Source organism: Marmota monax, unplaced genomic scaffold (genome assembly GCF_021218885.2).
Source record: "Marmota monax isolate L192 unplaced genomic scaffold, Marmota_monax_Labrador192_F-V1.1 WCK01_AAM20220418_F8-fsc00224, whole genome shotgun sequence".
NCBI lineage: Eukaryota > Metazoa > Chordata > Mammalia > Rodentia > Sciuridae > Marmota > Marmota monax.
This window is the reverse complement of record NW_026693937.1, coordinates 1056896-1073267: the sequence shown is the minus strand read 5'-3', so window position 1 is coordinate 1073267 and position 16372 is coordinate 1056896. Positions and strand designations below refer to the sequence as shown.

General features: G+C 41.2%; 1 pseudogene; it reads right to left on the bottom strand.

The window, feature by feature from the left end:
* Window positions 1–12607: 12607 nt before the first annotated feature.
* On the bottom strand, window positions 12608–13119 carry LOC124106259 (zinc finger protein 706-like; annotated as a pseudogene).
* Between the last annotated feature and the right edge of the window lie 3253 nt (window positions 13120–16372).

Sequence of the window (16372 nt, the reverse complement as noted above, 5' to 3'; positions counted from 1 at the left end):
TGGACACAGCAGGCAACTTTTGTGGGCAGGGGTGGCTTTTACAAATAGCCTAAGAAAGGCCATGTTTGTAGGATGTGCTGGAGATGGATGGCCTTTGACCAAGAGGCAGTGGCTAATGTGGGCTGGATAAGCTGTGGGTTCAAAGCGTTTGTCAGCCAGCCCCTTTTGGGGCAGCAGGCCTTCAGTGGCCAAGGGCTTTTGTCAGATTTTTTTCTGACCCCACCCAAGGACTAATTGCAGCTGGAATCTACATGTCTGTTGGTGGCACATGGAAGGACCCAGTCTTTGGTATGTAGAATGCAAGCACGGAGCATAGCCTTTTCTTCAGGATGGAAAAGTGAGGCTAGGGAGGCACTGCCACAAGAGCAAAGGCAACAGTGGATTTTAGCTAGGACAAGTGAGAGACTGGGTCAGCCCTCGATCCCTTAGCTTTCCGATTAAATAATCATCTCACCCCTGGCATCCTATTGGTGGTCTCGCTCACCATTCTATACTTATTATCAGATCTAGTCCCCTCCTTGATTCTATCTCTCAGGGTCAATTACCTTATTTACAGGATCGAGAATTTGACTTTTCTTGGGGCTGGGGTTGTGACTCAGCGGTAGAGAGCTTGCCTAGCACATGTGAGGCACTGGGTTCTATTCTCAGCACCACATAAAAATAAAAATTATTGTGTCCACTTATAATTAAAACAAATATATATATTTTTTAATTTTGGCTTTTCTGGTATTTGAGGGGCCACAATGATAAAATATTCAGAATATCAGGTACAGGGGTGAATACCTCTAATACCAGCGACTTGGGATGCTGGGGGAGGAGGATTGCAAGTTTGAGGCCAACCTGGGCAAGTCAGCAAGACACTGTTTCAAAAACTGTGCGTGTTGGGTGGAGAGGGGTGTGTTGGGGTAAAGCTCAGTGGTAACATGCCCTTGGTTTAATTCCCAGGACTAATATGAATTTTCCACCTGAACAAAAAGTATCCACTGAAAGACCTAGATATTTCTTTTTTTTTTTTTTTTTTTTTTTCCTTTTTTGGTACCAGGGATTGAATGCAGAGGCACAACCACTGATCCACATCCCCAGCCCTGTTTTGTATTTTATGTGGAGACAGGGTCTTACTGAGTTGCTTAGCACCTCACTTTTTGCTGGGGCTGGCAAAAAGTGAGGTGCTAAGCAACTCACGATCCTCCTGCCTCAGCCTCTGGAGCCACTGAGATTACAGGCATGCACCACCGTGTCCAGCTAAGACCTAATATTTCTTGAGCATCAATGCTGGCTAGGTGATGTGGAGTGCCAACCATCTGCAGCCCAGTTCTTGTGCCCAAAGAAGTGAAATCTTGGGGGAGAGTGTTTGATACTGTTGTGGTCCAAATTGACATTCCTATGTACCAAGCCTAAAAGTTTTGCAGAGATGGTTACTCCAGGAGATCATCATAGCTTGGCTTTCTCATTGCCTCTGGCATCATCAAAACCTGTTTTTCCTTTTGAAGAACACAGTGACAACTGTTGGTAGATACCATGCCCCATGATCGAGGAAATACAAGGAAGTGTTTTTAAGTTATGTTGTGTGTTCCTGTTGAGTTTACATCCTGATTGGGAGATGAAAGGTACTGGGAGTTGTTAAGGATCACTCAGAAATGTCGTGATTACCAATGAACAAAGGTAGTGTCAATGTCATAAGTCTAGGAATCGGGTTTGAGAAGCCTTCATGGAGGACTGGTAGATTTTCATTTAGGAAGGGTAGGATTATGAACGGTCTATGGTATTAGGCTCTGAAAACATTTTAGCAGGAGGAATGTTGGAAGCATTAGATTTCCCATACACAAATGAAGAGGCTCAACCAGTCAGTGGAGATGGGAATGGGCTGTATTAGAAAAGGAGGCTTGAGAGCACTTGAGCTAGATGGAAGAGAGAAATGTCTTGGAGGTTTCTGGTCTGTGTGACCCAGAGGAGAGATCAGAGAGTGCTGGTTTAGGAATTATGTAGAATGGAGGAGTTATAGATAATGGCTCCATGGTAGAGTGCTTGCCTAGCATGCATGAGGCCCTGAGTTTGATCCCCAGTACCAAAAAAAGAATTATACAGAATGAATGCCAAAGATGTCCAACTTCCGCGCTGTTTTCACAGCTGTGGGAATGCTCAAGTAGCCAGACTGTTTCCAACTGGGGCCATCTTCTGGCACTCTCCAGTATGACATTGATCAAGATGACTCAAGGAAAGGCCCAAGTCCACATGGCCAACAAAAAAGTCCCTCATGGTGCTGCCTGAAAACTAGTAGTACTTAAGGAAGGGTGGTCTTCATCAATAGACTTGGCAAGTGGTCTTTGCAGCTAAATCCATCCTCACTTTCATAAGCATTTACTAAGCATCAATAGCATGATGCTAGACCTCAAGGTACTACAGGAGAATTTTTATACAATGTCTGAGAAGAATAATCAAGGAATCATGATTGGGTGAAAATAAACTGATAAATATTGGAGCAGGGACAGTCAATGGGAAGGACAGGCTGGAGAGGAAACTGTATAAGCAAAATGGAGAGGCACTGATCTAAGCACCAGGGATAGAGCACTAAGAATATTTGGATATGTTAGGCTATGGTGAGTTGCATAGCACGTGGTAAGTTTGTAGATAGCATGGGATTCAACTGTTGGAACAAAAAAAAAAGAAAAAAGGAATATCATGTATATCTGGATCTTAACTACAATCTCATCTATGATCCCCAGAATTTAGGAGGTAGGAATTTTTAGTCCTGTGTTAAACATCCCCATGCCTAGTGAAAGTCAGAACTGGGATTCCAACTCCTGTTTGTCCAGCTCCAAATCCTGTGCTCTTTATGCCATGCTGTGTCTGTGCTAATTCAGACCAGAATGTTGGTTGGAGATGTTAGAACAAATCAGTGACTGAATGGTGTTAAGGTAGACAAGGTGAAGGAGAGATTGAGACTCATTAAGATATTTGGGGTGTGTGTGGGGGTTGGAGGTGGAACATGGATATGGGTTGAAAATAGTGCCTACTGTGTGTGAGGCGCTGATCTAAGCATCAGGGATAGAGCGCTAAACAAGCCCAGACTTGAAGGAGCCTAGCTTCCTTGGAATGGAACATATCCTTAAGGATTGGTGCCAGGTCCTGTTTTGTGTATTCGGTTTTCATTCCTGAAGTGTCAGACCTGGCCTGGAAATGCAGCGGTTTTGGGTGAATTTTGCCTCTGAGACAGACCAACCCCTTCCTCAAGCAAAATACCCACCTTCTTTTCTGTGGGACAGTTCATGGAACAGCCAGCACCCACCCCAGTGAAGGCATTAGATACTTCAGATTCTGGAAATAACTAACACAGCCTTTTATCATCTGCAAGAGGCTGAATGAATATAAATAAGGTAAGGAACCTTTTCCTACAGATTAACTGGAAAAGTTCTACCCCTAAAAATGAGGTTTTTTTCTGTTTTTTCACAGGGGTATGGTTTCTTTTATTATTATTATTTTCTAATTGTAAGCAGAATGCCTTTATTGTTTATTTTTATGTGGTGCTGAGGGTCAAACCCAGTGCCTCATGCAAGCAATCTGCCACCAAGGAGTATGATTTCAATGTGCCCTGCAGAACGAGTTGGGGTACAACGAGGACTCTTGCACTAGAGCAAAGTAGAGGCAAATCCTCCTTCCCTCATCTGGGTTCAGGGTCCACAGCATAGGAAGCAGTTTTTAGGGGAGGAACCTATTGAGTTCTTACTTGTTCCTTAGGTTCAGAAGAGAGGTTTTCAGAATCTGGTAGTAATCTGTTACTGCCCCCTGCTGGAAGAGTTCATTAAAGCAAGGAAGGCGGCGTAACTCAGAAATGATTTCAGATTGTGTTAGGTGAAGTGAAAGATGCCAAGTATATTCAAGACCTAACTACGCTTCACATTCTCTCTCTTGTGGTAGGGGAACTGGTCCCTCAACTCTTGAAAGGAGTACTATGGGACAAGTTTTGCAGACAGGAGTGGCCAGAATCATTAGCAGAACCAAGGATAGAATGTTCTGGTGCTGCCCAGACCTAAATTGGGGACAAATTAAATGATGGCCCTGCCTCCTCCCTCATCAAGGCTTAGCCAGGTGTGAGGCCATACTGCCCTCTGATCCTCGGCTCACCTTTTAGGCCAGTAGTAGGCAGCTGGTTCCTTCCTCTAAGGAACTCTGCTAAGAAGAAAGTTTACCTCTGCCATGGCTCTTTGTCCTGGCATGGAAACCTTGTCCTTGTCACTCCATTCTAAATGTGAGAGAAGAAAGATTGCCTTCTAAAAGGAATACCTGGGCTGTTTGAAATTTGTTCTTTAGCCTCTCTAGGATAGGTCCAGATTTGTTTTGGGATTATGAACATAGATGTAGCCAGTAACTCCCCAACTCTTAAGACAGTTTCATGTTCTGAGCCCTTTAAGAATCGTCTAGGAAGTCTGAGAGCTGTTTACTAGCTCCTGAGCGGAGCCTCTCACCTCCAATGTATAAACATCTACAGTATGTATTCTACAAACTGAGGTCCTGCACAGCACAGCAGTATGAAATGATGTTGTGATCTATGTATACAGATTAAAACAATTAACTCAAACTAATTGGCATACCCATCACCTCATTTTGTGTGTGGTGATCTCAGCAATTTTGAAATATACAAGGCACTATTTAGATTTTGTTTTCCTTTTTTTGGTACTGGGGCCCTAATCTCATACATGCTAGGTGAGCACTACCACTGAACTACCTCCCAGTTCCTAGTATACTATTACTAGCTAAAGGACAAATATTCTTTAAGCCTGATGAACTTTGCTACACTCACTCAGTTTATTAACAAATTATATTAGCAGCCAGGCAAAGTGGCACACTCCTATTATATCAGCAACTCAGGAGGCCAAAGCAGGAAGATCATAAGTTAAAAGCTAGTCTCAGCAACTTAGTGAGGCCCTTAGCAAATTAGTGACACACTTCTGTGTTCTGTGCCCCCAGATCAAAAGAAAAAAAAAATGCTGGGAATGTAACTCAGTGGCAAAGTGCACCTGGGTTCATTCCCCAGAACCAAAAATATGTTAGTGGGGCTGGGTATATAGCTCAGTTAGTAGTGTGCTTGCATGCACAAGGTCCTGGGTTCAATCCCCAGCACCACACATACACAAACAAAAAAATAGCAGTTCTCTTTGTGTGTTGGGGTGGGGGGGTGGGGGGTTCAGGGATTGAACTCAGGGTCACTTGACCACCTAGCCATATCCCCAGCCCTGTTTTGTATTTTATTTAGGGACAGGGTCTCACTGCGTTGATTAGCACCTTGTTTTGGCTGAGGCTGGCTTTGAACTTGCAATGCTCCTGTCTCAGCCTCCTGAACCACTGGGATTACAAGTGCCTGGTGGTGCTCATTTAATATAAGGAAAAGGTAAGTGTGACTTTGTCCTCCATAAATGGCATCTATACTAAATCATCCTTTTGCAGTGTCCAGAGCCATCCTACAATAAGCCAAACCTTTGAGAAGCAAAAGGGACTTTTGTGGAGGCACCTTATAGGGTATATATTATGTGGTTCCCCCACTTCCACCTCTTCACCCCTAGGTAGGTTTGAGAAATCTCAAACCTCAGAGAAATAAGATGGCACTGCCAAGCTGAATGTGGTGTCACATGCCTGTATTCTCAGGTATTTGGGAGGCTGAATCAGGAGGATCCCAAGTTCAAAGCCAGCCTCACCAATTTGTCGAGGCCCTAAACAATTCAGCGAGATTCTGTCTCTAATAAAATATAAAAAAGGACTGGGGATATGGCTTGGTGTTTAAGCACCCCTGGGTTCAATCCCTGGTACCAAAAAAAAAAAAAGAAAAGATTTATTCGGCTCACTGGTGGAGAGGCTTCTGTCCTTGATTTTTGGGCCATATTGCTTAGGACCTGTAACAGCACATCATGGCAAGAACACACAGCAGAGCAAAACCATTCACCCCAGGGGGTTGGGGTTGTGGCTCAGCAGTAGAGTGCCCACCTAACATGTGTGAGGCCCTGGGTTTGATCCTCAGCACCACATATAAAACAAAGGTATTGTGTTCAAAGTACAACTAAAAAATATTAAAAACAACAACAAAATTCACCTCGTGCCAGTGAATTGGGTCAAAGTCATGTCCCATGAAGAGCTCTCATTAGGCCCCACCTCTTAAAGGTCCCCCCATCTCCCAACAGTGCCCTGGGCTGGGACCACACCTTTAACACATGGGCCTTCCAGGTCCATACTATGGCAATCAATATGCCTCATCCTCTAATTCAACAAGACCACTATCTGCCACATCAGGTCAGAACTTGATATGATTAGAACAAGGGGAAAACTCAGTCTTTTTCCCTGCTCCCCTTTCTCCAACACTGTAGGGGTTCTAAGGAAGCTTACATAGCCAAGTCTGTGCATTCTAAACACTAGCTCCCTAAAGAATTGGTAGAAGAGAGCATTCATCTCCTTGCTTAGCTGCATGCCCCCTTCTAACACTTGTCCCCCTAGATATCTGACTCATCCTTCTGCCCACCATACCACTACATCAGTGGTTCTCAGGCCTTAGAATACATAAGAATGACCTGGAGTATTTATTAAAACATTGCTGCCACACCCCCAGAGGTTCATAGGTCTGGGTGGTCGCCCTGAGAATTTGCATTTCTAATAAGTTTTCCCAGGTGACACTGATGTTGCTAGATCAGGAACCCCATGTTGAGAACTGATAAGCTGCACAATTTCAGGATGTCAGCTCTGCTACACCAGAGATCACACCCAGTCTGTCTCCACTCCAAGGACCAGAGTGTAGAACAAGCCATTCAGTGACCCTATGATCTTGGATAGGCAAAGGTAAATTGTTTCAAACCCTCCACTCCAGAGGAGCCCATTGCTCAATGAACCCTTCTGGGTTGCTTTCCCCAGTAGAGTTGGTAGCATCTTTGACCTTGAACGAGGCTAATTAGTAGTGGAGAAAAGCAATCTCATTAATTCAACAAATATTGAGTGCCCTCTCTGCTCTGGGATTTATGCATCCTTTTAATAAAACAGACAAAAATCACACATGGAACTTACCTTTTTCTAATAAAGTAAAAACAAGGCTATTGTGCTTTAGTAGGACTCAGATAATTGATTACTAGAAGTTCTCAGAAGTATTTAATTGACTCAGTTTATACTTGCTAGATACAAGGACCAAGAGCTCAGTCAGAGACTGAATGAATGCTCCATTGAGATGAACTACTACCTAATACCTTTGTATTTCACAATTATAATGAACAGAGTGCTTTGCTTTGCTTGAAGATGATAAAAACATGGGGATATGGGGACAGAGCGGGGGATAGGGGAATGCAGGAATCTTGAGTCCAGGGCATCTGACACAGTTACCACCACCACCCACCCCACAGCCCAGTGCTGGAAACCCAGGGCTTTGTGCAGTCTAGGCAAGCTCTGCCCCACTGTTTTATTTGTTTATTATTGAGATTGAACCCAGGGCTGCTCAGCCACTGAGATACATGCTTAGCCTTTTTTACTTTTTATTTTTGAGTCTTGCTAAGTTGCTGAAGGCCTCACTAAATTGCTGAGGCTGGCCTCGAATTTGTGATCTTCCTGCCTTAGCCTCCAAGATGCTGGCATTACAGTATCTTGCACTGCACCTGCTCCACTGTTCAAGTATTTAACAAAGGCTGGTACAAGGATGGGATATACTTGATTCCATACGAGTTCTCTGCCTTGGATAGTGAGGACCCACTGGTCTTAATGTATATCCTGAATTTAGAGGCAAGCACAGGTTGCACACTTGTAATCCCAGTGACTTGGAAAGCTAAGGCAAATGAGACTCTGCCTCAAAGTAAAAAATTAAAAAGGCTGGGAAAAGTGCTCCTGGGTTCAATCCCCAGTACCTTCCCCCCACAAAAAAAAAAAAAAAAAAAAAAAAAAAAAAACAACCCTGCATTTAAAATACAACTACAATATTTCTGAAGGACTAACACTTTGCCAGTATAACATGTGAATCTTGATCCACAATTCAAGTGGACAAGGAATATACCTATTTTTTTATAATCCATCATAAGTTCTCTTGAAACTTTGTTGTTTGATGTATCTGGTCTCCATTTGAGGTTTCTCTCTTCCTATGTATTTTTGTTTAATAATTTATAGGCAGAGATTCAGCTATGTATCATTTTTAAGAAAAGGGAGGCAGTAAAACACAAAAACTTAGGCAAGTTGAGAATAATGAGAGCAACCTAAGCCATAAAGTGCAGACATGTATTATCTTGAAGGACACCACTTCCTCTTATGCACTCTGGGAATAGGGCATATTAGTGTTATCTCTAGAAAGCTACTTTCTTTTTTTTCAGGAAGTAGGATTGGTACTGGGGATTGAACCCAGGGAGCTTTACTACTGAGCTACATTCCAACCCTTTTTTATTTACTATTTTATTTTGAGACAGGGTCTTACTAAGTTGCAGAGGCTTGCCTCCAACTTGTGATCCTGCCTCTGTCTTCCGAGTCACTGGGATTATAGGAGTGCACCACCATGCCTGGTTTAGAAAGCTACTTTCTTGCATATACACCAGAACAGTTTGCTCCTTAGGATGCTGGTCATACAAGCAAACTAAGCAAGCTTATGAGATGTCATTGCTTCTGTAGCCTAACTTATAAAACCCCCTCTCTCAGTAGTGACTGGCACAGAACTGAGAGCACTATGGAAAGAATTTGTGTCATTCATCTAGTTGGCTGCCACTGGACAAAAAGCTGTGAAGGAGAGGAGGTACTGTTTGGCAAAGCAGAGAGGACAGATGTGCTTGCTATCTGTTTAGCCTATGGCCACTGGACTCTTCTTGGAGCAGTTGCTGATCTCTTGTAAGCTTTGCCCCATAAGTCATATGTCTTGCATGCTGTCTCTGGGCACTTTCTCTGGTCTTTCAGCAACCTTCCTCACTGCCCTGGCACAATTGGGTTGTGGATGTGAAAAGCTTCACAGATGATTCTAACTATAGCCGGTATTGAAGACGTGTGGGAGATAGGAGAGCTGGGTGTGGCAAGAAGGCTAAGGAAAGAATGGAAATCCATTACTATTTCAGAATTATTCTATTACATTAGCTAATAGCTAGCTGTACACAAAACCCACTGAAAGGAATGGCATTGGAACAACTAGTGGGGAGGTGAATTAGAGTTAGAAATACTCTACTCCCAGCTACTCAAAGCATAATTCTCAGACTAGCATCCCAGGCATCACCTTGGAATTGTTAGAAATGCAAAAATCTCAGACTCTACCCCAAACATATAGCATTAATCTGCTAAGTACTGCCCTACTCTGCCATTTTGCTAAAAGCGGGCTCCTAGGAGGAGGAAGACAGTCAGAAACCAGTTTTTGTTTTTTGTTTTTGATACCGGGATTGAACTCAGGGGCACTTGACCACTGAGCCACATCCCCAGTCCTATTCTGTATTTTATTAGAGACAGGATCTCACTGAGTTGCTTAGCACCTTGCTGTTGCTGAGGCTGACTTTGAACCCAGGATTCTCCTGTCTCAGCCTCCCAAGCCACTGTAAGTGGCTCCTGCCAGTGGAGGAGAAAAAAAAAAATGACAGTTTTGGGTGTTTCCAGACTAAGAAGGAGTGAAGCAGTAATTAGAATCCAGCTTGAATGGTCTCTATTTTCTTTGTAAATGAAGGAAAAAAAACAAACCCTCAATTCTTAAGGGTCTAGAACATTTTTTTCCTTGCTCAAAAGATGATAAAAGTAGGTTAGTTTACTTAACAATTCTCCTAGGGAAATTATTCTGGTTTAATACATTTATGTGTAAAGTTTTTGCAAAATGTGTTTACTCTTTTTTTATTATAAACCTAATTCACAGAAAAATATAAACTACTGCAAAATTATATAATGTAAAAAGTGAAGCTGGGCACTGTGGCACATGCCTTAATCTTAGGGACTGGAAGACGGAGGCAGGAAGATCTCATATTCAAGGCCAGCCTGGGTAACTTAGTGAGACCATCTCAAAATAAAAATATTTTAAAAGGCTGGGGATGTACCTCAGTTGTAGAACAAACACCCTTGGGTTTAATCCCCAGTACTGCAAAAATAAACAGACTAGAAAGTCCTTGTAATCATCTCAATTTTGGTGATAACCTCTGGTAAAAGTCTAGCGAGTGTTCCTCCAGACTTTTTTTTTTTTTTTGGTATAGGCAAGGGACTAATTCCAGGACCATGGTCCCAGGATACCAGAATCTGAGAATACACAAGTCCCTTATATAAAATTGCACCACATTTGGATATAACCTATGCATATACTATATATCATCTCTAGATTACTTGTAATACCTAACACAATGTAAATACTATAAAAAGTTGCTGCTATACTATATTGTTTATAGAATAATCATGAGAAAAAAGTCTGCACATGTTTAGTATAGATGTAACTTTTTTCAAATATTTTGATAGTTGGTTGAATGTGGAACCCTCAGATACAGTGAGCCAACTGTACTAATATACAACAGTATGATCCTTTTTCTTTCTTCAGTCCAGAACACCCATCAGTCAAAATAATTATTTCTGGGGCTGGAGTTGTGGTTCATCAGTAGAGCGCTCGCCTAGCACATACGAGTTGCTGGGTTTGATCATCATCACCACTTAAAAATAAATAAATAAAATAAAGGTATTGTGTCCAACTACAACTAAAAGAAATATTAAAAGAAAATAATTACTTCTAAAACGTGGAGGGTATTTATAATCCTAGCTACTTTGGAGGCCAAGGCAGGAGAATCATAAGTTTAAGGCTAGCCTAAGCAACTTAGTGAGAACTTGCCTCAAAATAAAAAATAGAGCCAGGCGCATTGGTGCATGCCTGTTTTCCCAGTGGCTCAGGAGGCTGAGACAGAAGGATCACAAGTTCAAAGCTAGCCTCCGCAATTTACTAAGGCTCTAAGCAACTCAGCAAGACCCTGTCTCAAATATAAAATAAAAAGGGCTAGGGATGTGGCTCGGTGGGTAAAAGCCCCTAGGTTCATTCCGAGGTACCTAAATTAATTATTAGTAATCAAAATTAGAAAAGGCTGCTGTTCAGTGGTAGAGTGCTCCTGGGTTCAATCTCTAATACTGAAAAAAAAAATATAAAATTTACCTATTTCATCCAAAATAATTAAATCCTTTGGGTGAGACCATAACCATGATATTGCTTTGTAATTTGCTTTTTCACAGTTGCTATTCATGGCCAAGAGGATAACCCCAAGCAAAGAAATGGAAGCAAAATAAGCCAATTATGGAGTAGGAAGTGCTTGCTTTAGGTTATTTAGAGAAGTTTATCATGAGTAAGATATAGTTCAGTATGAATGAAAACATCACTTATATTAAATGATTTCTTGAGTTGGACTTCATACCAGTGAGCCAAATGGGACTATGAACTGTGGATCCACAAGAAAAGGATCTGACTTAACTGAGGACTATTTGATTATATACAGCCACACAAAAATGGCATGAAGCAAGGTTTCTGGTGGAGATAACTTTGACATGGGTATCGATGGACATAAGAGGCAGAGGTGGGGGATGCAGAGGGGGGCCGGAAATAGAGGCAAAGCTGGACCAAACCAAAAGAACTACTGGCTGGGTTTTAGCTGGACATGGTGGATGCCAACCAAACTGAAGAAGATTCTTTACTGGACACTTTTTTTTTTTTTTTGGTACCAGGGATTGAACCCGGAGGTGCTTAACCCCTGAGCCACATCCCTTGCCCTTTTTTGTTTTCTGAACCAGGGTCTTGCTAAATTGCTTACGACCTCATTGACCTCATTAAACTATTCATATTGTGGCTTTGAATGCTGGCTTTGAATTTGAGATCCTTCTGCCTCAGCTTCCTTTGCTGCTGAGATTACAGGTGTGCGCCACAGCACCCGGCTGGCTGCTAGACACTTTTGAACACTGATATTGATAGGGAAAATTACTTAGGCCAATTAGGTCAAAATAAAAAATGAGTCATAGATGGGACAGCTTCCAGAAACTGGAACAGATTCTGAGAATGCCAAACAAGAAGATAATCTGACAGTATTTATAGAAATAACAGATGTGAGGCATAGAAAATAAATTAACTACAGGATGGTCACTCAACCATTCAACTGGTTACACTAAACTAGTTACTCAGCTTTGTTAATTGGGTATCAGGCCTCCAACTAAAAGTTGCTTCAACCATCTATTATTATGATTAAACTCTACATTGGTTTGCTCTGTTAGTCTCAGTGTGGTTGCCCAGTCCAAATCCATGACCCCTGCCCCCCAAATTTTCATATCCAGCTGAGAAGGAGTCTGAGATTCATCTAAAAGGTGTTTAGCAAGCTAAGAGGAAGTGATGCAGAGGTGTGGAAGGATTAATCAGGATAAACTGGAATAAGAATGCCTGAATTAGGATAACTCAATGGTAATAATCTAGGGGAAGGATACAAGACTACAAATTGTTGGTGGAAGTCAAAAGAACAAGAAGGGGTGAATCTGAGTCATGAAAGAGACAAAATCACTTCTCTATTTTAAATCTTTTTTTTTTTTTGTACTAGAGATTGACCCAGGAGCACTTAACCACTGCAGAAAATTATACTAGACTGACAGCAAGTCAATTTAGTGTATCACTACTGGCATTTTTTTTTAATTAAAGTACTACTTTATTAAATGAGTTATTTTACACAATATGAACAATTGCAATTGTAAAAAAAAAATTTATAACAAGGACGGACTGATTTTCAGATTTCCAAATCAGAGTCAATCAGAATTGTCTTTGCATGAAGCCCAAAAGGGAACAGCATAAAAATGAGTGTTTCTGTAGCCCCTTGATTTTTGCTGATCAACAGTTTGTTAGAAAAGCAGCTGTAGGTTTGTTACATAAGGTCTGAGACAGTAGAAGAGTCAAAGGTGTCATGAATTCACCTATAAACAACTTTATGCCTGAACATCAGCCAATTCTGGAGGAAGTGGAGTCTTAGGGTGCTTGCTCTCAAAGTGCTGCTTGAAAGTCTTAGGGTCTGGCATTTGTGTCCTACAGACAGTGCAGGTATACGTTAAGGCAGCTTTGGCAGCAGCCTTTTGGTTATGTCCTTGTTTCTTCTTTTGTCCAGCCTGCTTTTGGGCATTTTTTCACTGAGACTGAATCTTCTACTGTCCACGAGCCATGTCTGGGCTGGGACAGTCTTCCTGGGGAAAGTCATGGAGGGAAAGAAGGGGGAGCGCTCCCAGCGCCCAGCATTGCTTCGACCTCCTCCAAACGCCAAAGAGGGGTGGCAATTTTTTTTTTAAGATGGTAAAATACAAAGTGTAGATTGTTCCATAAATCTTTTATTTCAATTTTAAGTAATATAGGTGTATTGGATCACCCTATAAAATTTATTTCTTACCTGAGTTGTGGTCAAACATGTGAAGGACACTGTACACTGTTCTAAATTAGTAGTTGTGTTACTTTTTCATTATGGTGTCCAAAATACCTGACAAGGCTATCTTTTTTTTTTTTTTCTTTTTAAAGGAGAGAGAGAGACAGACAGACAGAGAATGAGAATGAATCTTTTTTGTAGATGGACACAACACAATGTCTTTATTTTTATGTGGTGCTGAGAATCGAACCAATCTCGCGCGTGCTAGGGGAGGGCTCTACTGCTGAGCCACAATCCCAGCGCACAAGGCTATCTTAAAGGAAGAAAAGTTGGGGCTGAGACTGTGGCTCAGCAGTAGCGCACTTGACTGGTATGAGTGAGGCACTGGGTTTGATTCTAAGCACTGCATGTAAATAAATAAAATAAAGGTTTATCAACAACTAAAAAAATATATATTTTTTTTAAAAAGGAGAAGTTTTGGGGGGGCTCATCTTTCTAGAAGTGTTAGTCCATGGTGGCTGACTGCATTGTTTGGGGCCCAAGGTAAGGCAGAATATCATGGCAAAGGAACATTGCTCTGTTCATGGCAGCCAGGAAGGAAAGAGAAAGAGTGAGAAAGAGAGCAAGAACTGTGCGCAGGAAGCGGGTGAGTAATGTGGAGGGGAGTGCACAATGAACATGAACCCTTCCAGGGCAGACCAGTGATCCACCTCCAACCATGCCCATCTGCTTACAGTTATCACTCAGTTAGACCAAACTAGGATGGACTAATTAGGTTATAGCTTTCATAAAGTAATCATTTCACCTATGAATTTCTGCATTCACACAGGAGATTTGGTGGGACAAGTCATATCTAAACCATAACTGTAGTCTTCAAAATCCTGTTTGCATGAATATATCACTGTAGTTAAGCCGGACTCCGTGGTGAACACCTGTGATCCCAGTGGCAGGAGGATCCCTAGTTCAAAGCCAGCCTCTGCATCTTAGCGAGATCCTAAGAAATTTAGCGAGATCTTGCCTCAAAATAAAATATAAAAAGGAGCTGGGCTCAGTAGCCCACACCTGCAATTGCAGCAGCTTGGGAGGCTGAGGCAGGAAGATCACAAATTCAAAGCCAGCTTCAGCAAAAGCGAGGCACTAAGCAATTCAGTGAGATCCTGTCTCTAAAGAAAACACAAAATAGGGTAGGAGATGTGGCTCAGTGGTTGAGTACCCCTGAGTTTAATCCCTGGTATTCTCCCCCCACCAAAAAAAATACACACACACACACACACACACACACATATATAGGACTGGGGGTGTGGTTCAGTGAGTGATTAATTGTCCCTGCGTCTAATTCCTAGTACAAAACAAACAAATAAAAAACATAAATTTAGGCAAAAAAAGATTTCAAGTCAATTATAAACATTACCATTATTAAATAAAACTTAAAGTTTTTCCATTGTAGTGATTAGATACCTGCCATCATCCATGTGAAAGACACATGAACAAGTTTTCTTTAATAGTTGTAACTTTTATGAGATGAAGAACATCTCATTTGCCCTTTAAACTCAGAATTCCAGATGGGTGCTGTGGCACAGGAGGCTGAGGCAAGAGGATCGCAAGTTCAAGGCTAGTCTCAGCAACTTAGACCCTGTCTCAAAATAAAATAAAAAGGGATGGGGATGTATCTCAGTGGTAAAGAATGGCTGTGTTCAATCCCCAGTACTGCAAAATGATCAAACTTAGAATTCCATTCTACCCAAGATAAAACTTAATTTATAGTTTTATACTAGAAAACCTATATACATCTCTGCAATAAAAATAAATTGAAATTGAAGTTTTAATAACTTCCTGTGACCAGAAGGCACTAGTGTTAAAATTTTCTTCATTGCATTATCAATGTTTACAAATATACAATTGATGAAATATTCTTCACATTTTGATAATTAAACATAAAAACTAAATTTTTATTGCGATATGACTTAATGAGACTGAACTTTTTTTCTATTAATTCATATGCCCATGAATGAATATCATTGCTGCTAAAACGAGACAGGTTTTAACAATTTTGGTGGCGAGGTGCAGGGCTTTGCACATGTTAGGCATATACCCTACCACTGAACTATATCCCAGCCCAAGACAGGTTTAACATCAATTCTATTCCTATTTTTCATTCTTTTTTATAATTCTTGTGTTTAGAAACTATATAAATGATTCAGAAATGGATTGTACCAAACAATGGACAAAGGAGAATCATTCTATGCCTTTTCTTTTGTCACTCAAAAATATAATGTTATCACTATGATTGTTGTTGCTTTTCATCTTGTATTTATAAAATACAATATGTGTGTGTATACCATGGTCTACTGTCCCTTTCACACAAATTTGAGGCCCCCTTTTTACTACTGATATATCGTATCTCTAAGGCATGGCTGGAACTCTGATATTCTGTGCCATGTTGTCTTTTGGCTGAAATCACATCTTTCAAGAGACAACTACTGGATAGGGGTTGTGGCTCATTTGTAGAGTGCTTGCCTACCACACATGAAGCACTGGGTTCAGACCTCAGTGCCACATTAAAAATAAATAAATAAATAAAATAAAGATATTATGTCCACTTACAACTAAAAAGTAAATATTTTTTTAAAAAGGGGAAAAATAAAAAGGAACCAAACTGCTGGCTATTTGAGACTTAGCTCTTACAAACTGGTGAAGTACCTGTAATACAGGTCTTCAAAACATGACTTCTATTTTATTTTCTTATAATCTAAATTTTAAGCTTTTCCTGACACGCTGATCTAGGCAACCTCCAATCAGCCCTATTTTTCCTTCCTTCCTTTTTTCCTCCCTCCCTTCTTGTGGTCCTGGGGATTGAACCCAGGGCATTGTGCATTCAAGGCAAGCATTCTACTGACTGAGGTATATCCCTAGCCCCAGCCCCAGCCCCAGCCCTATTTTTCATTCTTATAGAAAAAATCTCTATTTACATAAATAAGGAGAGTCTCATCTAGGATTTACTGGAGCAATGGAACTCAGTTCTTTGAACTTCAAAGTTCTTTGCCAGCCAGGCTTGGTGG